The sequence below is a fragment of the Homalodisca vitripennis genome, chromosome 4 (assembly GCF_021130785.1).
Source record: "Homalodisca vitripennis isolate AUS2020 chromosome 4, UT_GWSS_2.1, whole genome shotgun sequence".
In the NCBI taxonomy this organism is placed as follows: domain Eukaryota; kingdom Metazoa; phylum Arthropoda; class Insecta; order Hemiptera; family Cicadellidae; genus Homalodisca; species Homalodisca vitripennis.
Genome location: NC_060210.1, coordinates 28,898,584 through 28,911,638, shown reverse-complemented (window position 1 = coordinate 28,911,638; position 13,055 = coordinate 28,898,584). Strand labels below are relative to the sequence as shown.

Here is a 13,055-nt window from a genome sequence, read left to right as displayed (position 1 = left end):
CCTAGTTGACAACATATAAATTTGAGGTAATAAGCCCTCTCCACTTAAGTATTATCTGAATAGGAACTACACATAAGCATTTTGTAGAGAACTACGTAATTCAGGACAGTTTTTTACTAGTACTGGCAGAAAACAATCTATATTGCAATCACATCAGCCAAACCAGTCAAGGCTGAGTCAGAAGCGGCGAGTAGATAGTGCTATCTGCAGCCGCCAGGGATATGGGATGGCGGCAGGGGGTAGGTACTTAACCCATAAGAACAGTAAGTCACCAAGTCTAATCGCTCATATGTCATTTTAATGACCCCTATTTAAAAGTAATTTATCAGTGACGACATTTGTTTAAATTTTGCAGATCTCCAAAATTACGATATCTTCGTCATATTAACATTGTTTTACAGCACGTTCGTGTTTTAATATGTCTATTATTGTTTTTGTTTACACCCTCTCCTAATTAAATTTTACCAGTAACGAATATTACTCCTCCTTCTGTGTGCAAGAAGTAGGTTGTGTGCAAATATATAATTTATAATTTCTGTTATTAGACTTATCACATTTGTGCTAAATTCAGTCATGTTTAATGTTATACGTTTAGTATCCATAGAAATATTATTCATTAATTTACTTTAAACCTCTCGCCATAACCGAATATAAATTGTGGCATCGAAGTGGCCTCATGTAGAAGAGGTTGAGAAGAGAAGATGACCCCAAGGTCTTAGGAGACGTTGGGGTCATCTTCTCTTAGTCATCTTCTCTAGTCTCCTAAGATTAGAGCCCAAGATCGTTTAAAGTGTTATATTTTAGTCGATTTTTGTAGAAGTTTTGTCTGCACTGGGGTAATTTTCCGTGATAGTTCTCCCTACATGTGGCAACACTGAGTATCGAATTCTGGCGTAGTGTTTATTGCAAGACCTTCATGGGGATTTTTAGTTTGTTTATTTATATTCCCCAATGAAAACACTAGAAAAACAGGTGTTTTGATCTATTTAGACTTATTCTTTCAACAATATATCTAAGCATTGAGGTTGTGTAGTAGAGAGGGCCTGATAGTCCTAACTCCACCTTTTTTAATAAAGGCATTTTTAATTCACTCATATTCATGCATATTAAATATTTCTTAATTTACCAGCACATTGTGAGAAAAAATAATAAAAATGTTATTCTTTCTTACGTGCGTTATGCGCACTTGTTTAATTTTTTTGTGTTTAAGAAACACAAATCCGTGAAAAATTATGTCCTCCGAGAGGTCATTAAATATGTCTTCTCACAATATAAAATAATAATGTTAACTAATTTCAAAAGCTAATATTAAAAACTGTAAAATTTTTCTCAGCCTGGTATAGATAATATGTTATAGATTATTTTATCAATTAGATCTTGATAGAACTGAAAGTTATTATTTTCAAATAAGTACAATCATATTCAAATATCTAACAGTCCGGAACCTTAGTTAAAAAGGAATTCTTTAATTTGTCTAGCCACTGCACTATATGTGGATTAATTATATTTGTTTTATCGGTGATATTAAGTTATACAATTACATGATACTTGTTTAATTTTTAATTACAAGCATATACATTTCAATTTTGCGAATCATATGGATAAACATAAAGCAATTCGTGTGCAGGTGGCTCGTATATTATACAGAATCAACTGCTATAAAACCAGCCACTTTGGAACGCTTACTCTATGCTTGAAGTCATAATATAACAGTTCATAGTCTGCAAAGAGTTAATTTACTACAACATTCAACTGTAGCTCAAATCTTTACTGCGTCTCTCTATCTAAAAGTGATGTACTCCTAGTAATAATTGCCTTGGGAGCAACGAACTTATTACTAATCATTTTTTAAGGCAGTGCAAATCGATTTAAAGTTTCGAAAATATTGTTTATGTTAAGTTTATAGTTCTTTAGGATAACTTCGCTGAATATAGATGACATAAACAATGTTTTTGTAGCTCTTTGGAAATTACAGGCATTTAAAGTGGGGGAAAACAGCTGAAGATAAAAATGTGAAGTACTTACAGTACATACATGAATTGTTTTATTGATTTATTTATTATATTTTTAGTTAAATATGATTTAATAAAATAACAATTTTTTAATATTTGTTCTTAACAAAATTAAATCTTTTTATAAATAAAAAAACATGGTATTCTCACGTACATACTGTACATACTTTACAGTTTTATCTTCAGCCGTTCTTATTTAAGACTGATTATAAAATGGCAGACTTCCTACTTTAAATTCCTGTAATTGCACGTGGAATGAAAAAATAATGTATTTTTATTAATTTTGTATCCAAGAAAGTTATTTTAAAAGGCTATGAATTTGGTTTTTAAAATATTGTCCAACCCCTAAATTGATTGCACCACCTTAACTACTTAGCTACTACACATACATTTTACGTTAATTAACACGTTAATTGTACGTTTTTTACGTACAACACAACATTTGTTAAGTAAATAAAAAGGACGTTGAGAGAAACAATGTATTTGCTGCCATTGTCTTCCCTAAACAATACGCTGCCGTTTTCAGTACCACGGGTCTCGTCTGTAGGAAGCAAACCTGAGTGTTGTTCACACTAAAGGTTGAGATTTGAGTATTATCCATGTTAATTAATTTTATTATTTAACCATATAGTAGGTACCATATTGTAATCTGGTTTCGACTAATGTTACATATCTATTTATAAATAGTAATAGTCGATTTTAACATTTTTTGCGTAATTTGAGATTATGTATATCGCGCTCTTATACGAACATACAGATAGTGCTTTCTATTATTAATAATTTTAAACATATTTCCTTCTACTTAATTTATAAATAATCACACCAATAATTATGAAATTTTATTTTTGTGAGGCCTTTCGTGTTCAATCAACACTTAAATTTTATTTCAGTTATGTTGGCCTGATGATGTGTCATTATTGGAGTGTTTGTTTATAAATTAAGTATTTGATTCCAATATGAAGAGGCTGGTAGAATGTACGAGAATGCTCGTATATTTTTTCTGGTATAAGATATGTAAGAATATTGAAACATCACTTACATATGAGCTCATCCATAAGGTCCCCATACTTCCTCTGTTTTTTAATCTTGCTCCAAATAAAAGCATTCTACTGAAGATAACAATTTATTTTATATTTGTATATTAAATGTTTAACTGGATTTACCATATAGATGAAATTGTTTTATGAACAAAGCGAACGTTATTATTCAATGATTATAATGTATTTGGAAATGAAACGCTTTGTATAAGCTAACAACTCACAACAAAACTCACGAAAAACAACACAAAGAAAGTAACGAAAGTGTGTTCAGCCAAACTGTTGGCGACACAACAAAACGGAAAGTGGCTCAGTGGTCTATTTGCACGGACAACACTGTGAAGCGCTTAGCAGATAACAGTCTTGAATGAACAAGATACGTGGGTTTGAGTAGACTTCGTAAAGCCAGCTTCCCGTGCATCTTCTTTATTTTCTTATACTTAAAACGTAATACACTTCGATAATTCGAAAATTTCTTTTCTTAGTCTTGTCCTTCAAAAAACCTTTAAGAGTTTTAAATGTTTGTTCATGAAATGTCAACAAATTAATACTACTGCAATATTTAGAAGTGATTTAAATCAAAGATTAAATGTATTTTTTTTAATGTAAATATAAAATGAGATGGGTATCATTTCACCGAGTTCATAACAATAACGTGATATCAGACAAAACAACAAGTATGAATATGTATAAGGCATATGTAATATAATATTAGTAATAATAATTGTACTTTTTGTCCAATATTAATTGAACAAAAAATACATATTAAGTAAATTAAGACCTTTCAAAATCAAAGATTTTAGCGTCAGGCAACTCCACAACAAATAAATATTTAAAGGTTTCTATATAATAAATATATAATTCTACAGTTTGTCTCATTTTCTTTAAAGAAAATCCCCTCTAAGAAATATCGGCGTTGCAGAGGATTTTCTTGGTCACTTGTACGTCTATCTATTCTAGGAGATGGAATCTTTCTTTTAAGAGTCACTGTTATGTCACATTATTACTGCTGCAATATAATTAGGATTCGTGGTTATTATGAACTCTAAAACAGTAGCTAAAATAATAAAGGCAATTATTCAGGTCCATTCCATAAGTTTATTTGTTATCCTACTAATGATATAAATGTTTAAATGTGATGTAGATCAAGGAGCAACGTTTTGTCGCCCTGTTCAGTTATTTAGTAATAATTCATTTCTCGGAAATAATTTAAACATAGCCGACTAACCAGATCTTTTGTCTTCAATACAGTATATAAATCTAGACGTGGGGTATTCAACACAGAAACGCTGTAAGATGAATGTAGGCCTTTGTTTACCATGGGTTGGTATGAATCATATGTACTGCCGTGCCGTTTGGTTATTTTGGGAGCGCTGCACCGATTTTATCGACAATCCGTCAAAGGCCACTTCTAGACAATCTGGTTTGTGAGACTCCCGTTCATATTTATGTGTTCAACTGTCAGCGCGGGCCAGTAAACTGCGCTGGTTATGTCGACCAATTACCCTGCTGACCCTTACAGATTTATGTTGCCAATCTTTTCTGTGGTAGTGTTTAGTTATGTAATGAATTTTATTTTGGTTGAGCGTTATTTACTCCAACGTTTAGTATTGATGTCATTGCTTATATCTGTTTCATTGTAAACTGTAAACACTGTACGTAATACATTAAAATAAAAATACAATTATCAACCAGTTTCACAAATTATACATGTTTCACAAATTCAATTAACATAGACATTTTCCTTGAGAATTACAGACTCTAAAAAGTAAAATGATATGAAAATTAATGTGACCAAAATGTTTTAAACCAATATAACACACTAATTTCGAGACGTTCCTCAAAAGATTCACAGCGTTACCGGCGGTAGTATAGATTTTAATCTAGATTGTCGCGTTGAGATTTTATTCCAACGTTGATGTCTCGCTTACTAATTTGTGGACCACTAACACTTCGACACCCTGCTGAAGGTCCACATAGACCTTATCATTCATCTGCGATATCTGAGGTTACTGAAATATTACATCAGATAAAATCTTACCTTATAAACTTCCATTGCTTGTGAACCGTTAGTAGTTCCATCCGTAGTTAGTGACTTAGCATAAACTACTTCTTAATTTTTTTTTTAACAGGAAAGAAGACTCATTAGTGTTAAGAACGTGTCCTTTCATTCAAATTGTATAAATTTAAAATTACACTGTGTTCAATGAAAGCTTCTTATCTACTTTAAACTTCCAGCCACTAAAAGTTAATGCTTGAAATTATAAATTTTGTATGCAAATTATAAATAATTTTAAGACAAATAAAAACTGCCAAATTAAAGATTTTACATTTAAAAATGCTCTTCCTTAATGTTAGACTCAATAAGGGATCTTCACACTTTAAGCTCTTAAATCTCCGTTATTAAGAGAAATATCTGAATAACTCTAAGAATAAAAGTCTTAAAATGTTTTCTCCGATAAAAATTAATAATAAAATAAAGGTGTCCCATAAGAAAAAATTGTTAACCGTCATATTGCAAAATGGCGGCGGTTTAGTAAAATTGTATATACATATTGTAATATTTGTAAAAACAAGCCAGATTTATAGTTTGAGGTGAAACGGTGGACCATTTAAAAAGACATCATGTATAACTACTAAATAACCAACTCATTAAGTTGCCTACAATAACAAATTAACTGAACGCATAAGTGCTGTCTGTAGATGTTTTAAGTTTTTCACCTCCATTATAATAAATTTGTAATTATTATATTTGTGTACTGACATGTATTGAATGTATTTATCAGAAATATTGTTTTTTTTAATATTACGTAGAGGTTTAAGCACAATGCTTTGTTATACTGGCGAAACATCTCTTTGACAGTTTCCCAGATGTCGTATAAACATTCATTCACGTTTTGATCAATACACTTGTTAAATGTTTGCTTACACTCACAAAAATGTATATGGTGTTTTATTCTCGTTATACTAAATACTTAATATAATGAATTTCCCACGTCTAGTTTAATAACATTACTATCAAAGATCTGGTCAATCGGCTATGTTTAACTTATTGCCAAGCAACAATTTATAACTAATTCACTGTACACTGCTACTCAATTTTGCTACATGATCTACGACAAATTAAAACATTTTTAACATGGGACAGATCTGAAATATACTGATGGAATGGATCTAATAATTGCATTTTTCTTTTCTTTTTTTGTTGCTGATTTATGTTAAGTTATTTTACCAGTGTATTTATATTTGAATAATACTAATACGAAAGATGTGACACAGCAAAATTAACTCTTAAACACCAGATTCTATCTCGTGTAATACGTAGACCTACAAGATGACCAAGGAAATCCTCTGCAATCCGGAAAGTTTTACAAACAATATAAACTTCAGTCTCAATAATAACTATTTACTTCCGATATCACTATCCGTCTACTAACCACCTACCTTAAAAGAGGTCTAGACGAATGAAGACGTATTGTGACCTGTATTCCGTAGTTCAGTTTTAATGATTAGTGTTTTGTATAGTTTTCTATTAAGTGCATGTTTATAGAGTTAGTGAAGTTGACAAACAACATGTAGGTTGTGATTCCTGACTTAGGCGTGCCACAACGCTTTGGTAAGATTTGTTTATTTTAACCTAGTTTTTAATATTATGTATTAGGTTAGTTCTTTACCTGAAGAAGAGATCAGATTGCAGATCTCGAAACATAGTGTTACTGATTTATTGTTTCACTGAACGATGGCAAATGTCCGGAAAAATCCTATTCCCTTCACAATCCTTCCATCGACAAAAATAACCTTCAAACAAAGAATACAATATATTATTGTCAAACTATATTGTCTAATCGTTAAAATCTTGACTTCGTGCTCAAGTGAATCTGATCCTTTCACTAATACAATGTATAGTCCAGTACAGTCGTCTCATCTTCTCATAGTACTCAAGTACCTCGCGAGGGTAATTTACTTTTCTTAAAAAACTACAATTCATAGACAACCAACATCAAATTCTCGTTATACACATGTACTTCGCGTGGATAATCTAATATTCTTTCGAAAAAAATATACAGTCAAATCAAATCGTTCCCTTATTACATTGAAGTTCTTCTCGTGGATAATCTGTTCCTTTCTTAAATGAAATATACAGCCAACCAACATCGTACTCTTGTTACATTTAGGAACTTCGTGTGGAAAATCTGCTCCTTTTGACAATAAAATTTATGGACAAACTACATTGCTTTCTCATTATACTCAAGTACTTCATTTGGAGATTCTTCTGTTCCTTTAGAAAATACTATCTATATTCAAACTACATCGTCGTATTTTCATGTACTTGTATTTCACGTGAATAAACTCTACTTTTATACGATATGATATACGAGTATATTAAAACAACATTGACTTCTCGTTTCACTCAAGTTCATTACTTGAAGAATCTTCTTCTCTAAAACAATAAAATGAACAAATAAACAACACCGTCTTCTAACATACACAACTACTTCACGTGGAGAAGCGACTTCTCCAAAAAATTATAATTAATGAATTACCAAGTATATTTCACGAATTATACTAGTTACAACTCTTTTACATATTTCGTTAAAACAAATTAATCTTTAAAGCGGTTCTTAAAATAAAAATTATATAAGATTACACTTAAACAACTATTTCGATATTAAAAACTTACGTTAAATGACGTAAAACAAAAAAAGTTACGTTTAAAGACTTTGGGTGGACCAAGATTCCCATGAAACGTTGTTGGCATTTATATAGGGCATTGCTCGAAATAAAATATCCACAACGCGTTCTCACTAGATATTTGCCCAATATCAACTTCAGTGTTAGCACACTAATATGTCTAACAGCGTGGCCAGAACGCGTTTAGTAGTAGCTGTGTAAATACAGAAATCCTTATATTTTATCGTCAGCTTTCTATTAAAAGCATCGTTTCACAAATTCAACTGGCGTGACCAAGAAAACTTATGTTATTACTTGTTTCAATAATTAGCTTGTTTTACAGCGTCATTTAATACGCCTGATGTAAAATGAGTGCTTACGTCTGTAATACAAATCTAAGAAGTTTACTGATTGTTGTAACAGTCATAACACAGTTTTATTGTTGCTATCTAGATACTTAATGACTAATGCTTTAACTTACAGCTGTGTGTAACTCATTGTCATTATCGACCATACAAGGCTACATGGACATAACACGGTTTCTGATTACCGTTTGTGTCTGAGAGTGAAACGTTTAAAATTTAAGTTATGTAGCTGAGATTTGACTTATATCACCCTGACATGTATGACTAACGGGTACTCCCCATCCTAAAATCTGAAATGTTGTGTATATTTCCAATACATGCATACGGATCGTTTACTTGGAAAAGGTACATAAAATATAGATATAATACTAAATTAATATAAATTCATACTCACTTATATATATATGGATATATTAATTTAAAACATACTAAAATTATGTAATGCCACTACCTAATAAATTGAATATTTTAAAATGATTGAGCTTCCTTGGATGTTTAGGCCCCAATTGGATATTTTAAGCTTAAACGAATTAAATAGTGCCGCTTTATGGTTTTACAATGGATTCCTTCCCATTCTGTCATAGAAACTGTAGTACAGTACGTCCACAAGGTAACTATAGTGGTAAATACGAAACTTAACAATAGTCGTAGATGTCTATGTCTGTCAATCTCTTTCAAACGTTCACTAAAGTTTACAAATAAACAATTCATTTTTAAAGAAGAGTACAGATAAACCCGAGGTGTTCTAAGTTATGAACCAAATAGGTTTAAATTTGAGGTTTAAATAAAATGGTTTATGTAACTTAATATACAAATTGATTTTCGTCCCAATATACGGCATAATGAAACTTAAAACTCTACATAATACTAAGGGAAAAATAGATTGATATCATATAAAGGAATTCTTTGAGTATTTTGCTTAATTATTAGTAATTAATTGTTACAGAAGAGGATAAAGTGAAAATCAAAACTAATTTGTAAAGCCAATTATATCACATTTCCTGTAACAAATATAGCCTACCTAAACCTTGGGACTAAACTATGTTAATGTAACATATTTTGGATGAACACAGCCATGGTTCAACTAAGATTCTTAAGTTCAATATCTATCAGTCTGTACGGTGGGAAGACTTCCAATGGTTTATAGCATTCTCGCACCCCCGGCCTAGGAAATCTGGGAAGAGGACACTTTAAAAATACAAATTAAATAATTTGGTGAGAAAACATTTACAGAGGAGTAATTAAATTTGAAAAATAGCAGTAATTAAAAGTATGTTCAAATCGAATGCTCATCGTAAATTGTTTACTAACTACACATTCTGAGTTATGGGACCATCTGGTACGAATATCAACTGGAATGAGTCACATGCCCAAATCGTCGGTACACAATGTGGCTAACTAAATTGTATTTTGATATGTCACTCAGTGTTGGTTGGAAACAATAATAAACATTATCTTAGTTAATCAAAAGGAGTGGGACATATCTAACCATGTATTTTCTTTCCAATTAAATTATTAATTATATTGTCAGTCCGTATTAAGGTGTAAGATTCTCAGAACTTTAAACTCTAAAATCCAATCGTACTTACAATATAGTAATTTTAGTAATTAATTTATAAATAGTAGGCTTTAAAATTATCAAATACTGCGTACAACAGCGTCTTAAACATTATTACGCAAATAACTCTCAACTTCAGTTTAGTTTTGTTTAAATTTAACATTAATCCGCAAAACATGAAGTAGCTATATTGAATATTATAATGGTTATTTATAGGAGTTCCGTAATTAAAATTTTCAGTTTCTTTTCTTTCAGACCTAAGAGAAAAATATTTTGGACTCTATACACTTAATTAACTATTATTAACACTTATTGACCTTAAATGTTAGGTACATAAATTCTTAAAGCTCGTATTAACACATTTTCCTGTTTATATGAATATAAGTAACTTTTTAAATATTATTATTTTAATTCCTGCTCTAGGCTACGTCAAAACGTTTAAAATATAACTTGTTTTAGTTTGTGTACATTTTTAAATGAATTTATTCATTACACAACCTTTCACATTTTTAGTTCGCTTTTAGAGAGTTTTTTTCTAAATCTTCCTAGTTACCCAACCTTGATAGTTAAGGCTAGCTGACAGACATCAATGACTGTCAATTTGCGTAGAGACAGTTGGTATGAGGCCAAAAAATAGTATTTTAAACAGCTATAGGCTACAGTTTAGATTCCACGTGAATTGAGGCCAAACCAGTTAATTCAGTTCTTTATACAATTGTTTAAAGGAGCTATATTAACAGTTTTGTATTAGAACATTGTAATGAAAACAACATTATTAAATCTGGATATTCAAATTAAAATATGCGTTAATTAACGTGATACATTAAGGTTCGATGTTACAAAAAGCATAAATAACTTATTATTGATCACTGTACATTATAAACTTATTGAATTGAATATTTTTGTTTGGCGATAACAAAACATCATTGTTAATCTCTGCGATATGTTATCACCGAAATCTGAATGATTTATGTTGTACTTTAAGCCATGTTTCTCAAAATATGTGTGTATTTTCAAAATAACTGGTGCAAAAATTTTCAACTTTTCCACTCATATATTCTTAACATAACTAATTATATTTAAAGCTGGTCTTAAAATTAAAAGCGCTCGTCTGGAAACAATAATGTTCTTAATTAAAATAAGACTACTCACAGAAAATATCAGGGATTTTTCTGGGGACAGGAAAGTTTTATTTCACTAAAAATCCCAAAAAGATGAGATATGAGTGAGGAGCGCCCACACTCTCGTTCACTCGCGAGGCTCGCGGGTCAGAGTAACGCAGAGATGCTCGCAGTCCACGCGGCCGACACCGACTGGGCCCTACACCTCTAGGAGCGCATCCCGCGCACGCGTCCGTGCCTGTGCGTGTGTGCGTGTCCAGTCAGCTAGCAGACCACTCCGTCGGTCGCCTCCGGGTCCGAAGGAAATTTGGCAATTAATTGTCTCCGTGTATCTCTTAATATTTTGAAACACGCTAATTGTGAATTTGTCAGTAGCACATAATTAAGATTTTAAGAATTATAAGATTACAACTCTTATAATTTATACCTACTCCAATAAACCACCAAATTCATCAGTCTGCATTCCTTGTTAATGATTAACCATTAATGCAACCATTAATGCTAACCATTAAATTTGAAAAGTCGGCAGCTATGTAATATTTAAATTTGCTGCGATTGATGGCATGGGTAAATTATTTGGTTGACCATAGCACAGACTATTTTTCTTCTTCAGAGAGAATAGCGTATTACGATGACACAGATAGCAAGTCCGATATTTATGTACATACTAATGAACTGTGCGCTGCCATATACATGTTATTTTAGGTTTTATAGCCGTTTCTTTCTGCAACTTGTTCGAAAGATATTACAATCTGTTTGTTTATTCTCTTCCGAGTTTGGATTGTTTATGAGTGTGATTGCTGACCTTCATCTGACACTATCTACAAAACGTTTAAGGCATATTTATTCCAAACAGGTTTTAATTTTCAAATAGAAAGGGAATAATAATTTTAGAGGGTTCCTTGATGTTGCATTTTAAACTGTTTAGTAACAATTTACATTTACATTAGTAAATGATTGTTGCAATAACTTCCTTTAAGGTATATAAGGTAGGCGTAGGTCGAAGCATGAGTCGAGTAACAGACTTCGCTAAGGTTGCATGCAAAATTTAATTGATAATTTCTCTCTTGAGATGTCCTATAAATAAACAGGTAAATTCTACAGGGTGAATAAAAAACATGGTCTCTATTTTTTCTAAACTTTATAAAAGGAGATATCCTTTGGGTTGTGGAGCAATGTGGAAAGGAAGTTTTACTTGATGATTTTGGAAATATTTTGTGTTTCCCAAAATGCCACGTAGAAAAAAATAGAAGGGGTCCTGATTTTTCTATTTACTCGTACGTGTATAGAAAATAAACTTTTACATTTCCATTGGCAAACGAGAAATTGGACCATCCTACTGCGTGATAGTCAATAATGACGGCCAGATAAATCCACATGCACCATCACAGAACTCATTCTGGTCTTTTTAAAATGGCATTTTATACTAAATTGAAAGTTTTAAGAAATTGAAAGATGGCATCTTTCTCGAGATATCTCTCCACGTGCCAATGTTATATCTTTATGGTCAGTTTATTTACATATGTATTTATCCTGCGATTTTTTTTGTTGCCAAGAAGATTTTTCAAGATACCAATACAAATATTTTGCAAATACTTAGTTAGAAATCAAGCAAAGTGTCAATTTTTTTTAGGTCAGTTCGTTCACGGGATACCGTGTGACAGATACACAGACAGAAATTACATTTTTACAGCTCCTTGAGTTAATTTCGCTTTCGCCGGCAATCAGAATTTCAGTATAAATCTCGTGTATTTAAAGCTTTAAAGCTATACAAAAGGATACATAATAAATAGGGAGAAACGTTGACAACCTCAACAGCCCGTGCAGCCTGTAAGTGGGCGCAGACGGCAGACGGATGAGGGAGATCCTCGCCGCGGTAAGCTCGATTGCTCGCCTCCGCCGCTTCACTGCCAACCGCCACCCTCGCATGACCGCTCCGGGACGGCACAACTTTTTCACAGAACTCAAAATGAATCTATCCAATTTCCTACAACACATTTCAGAAACTTCAAAGGGCCGCATCAGTCATGCTGATAGCCATCCACACGTGTCACTAAAAGAATGCTGACAAAATATCAATGTTACATAGCCAATAATTGTTTATTTTATATATTCTATTGACAGTTAATTTATTTTTATAACAATATATTTAATTTGTTAGTTCCTATAATTTTCTTGGACAGAAAATGTTTTAAAGAAATTTTGATTTTGTTTAGTCAGTTTATTTGTACATAATTTATCATGCTTTATTTTATCACCTGAATCACCTCCAAAACTTCTAACAAGTCTTT

The 13,055-nt window shown here is 31.8% G+C and overlaps 1 protein-coding gene across 2 annotated transcripts in view; it reads right to left on the bottom strand.

Annotated features, from left to right (window-relative positions):
- Positions 1 to 10,945, bottom strand: part of LOC124359085 (growth hormone secretagogue receptor type 1-like) — a 459,143-nt gene extending 448,198 nt beyond the window's left edge. For both annotated transcript variants that reach the window (XM_046811520.1, XM_046811519.1), the window contains exon 1: positions 10,796 to 10,945. The gene's annotated coding sequence lies outside the window, so the exon portion shown is untranslated. The remainder of the gene's footprint in view (positions 1 to 10,795) is intronic.
- Between the last annotated feature and the right edge of the window lie 2,110 nt (positions 10,946 to 13,055).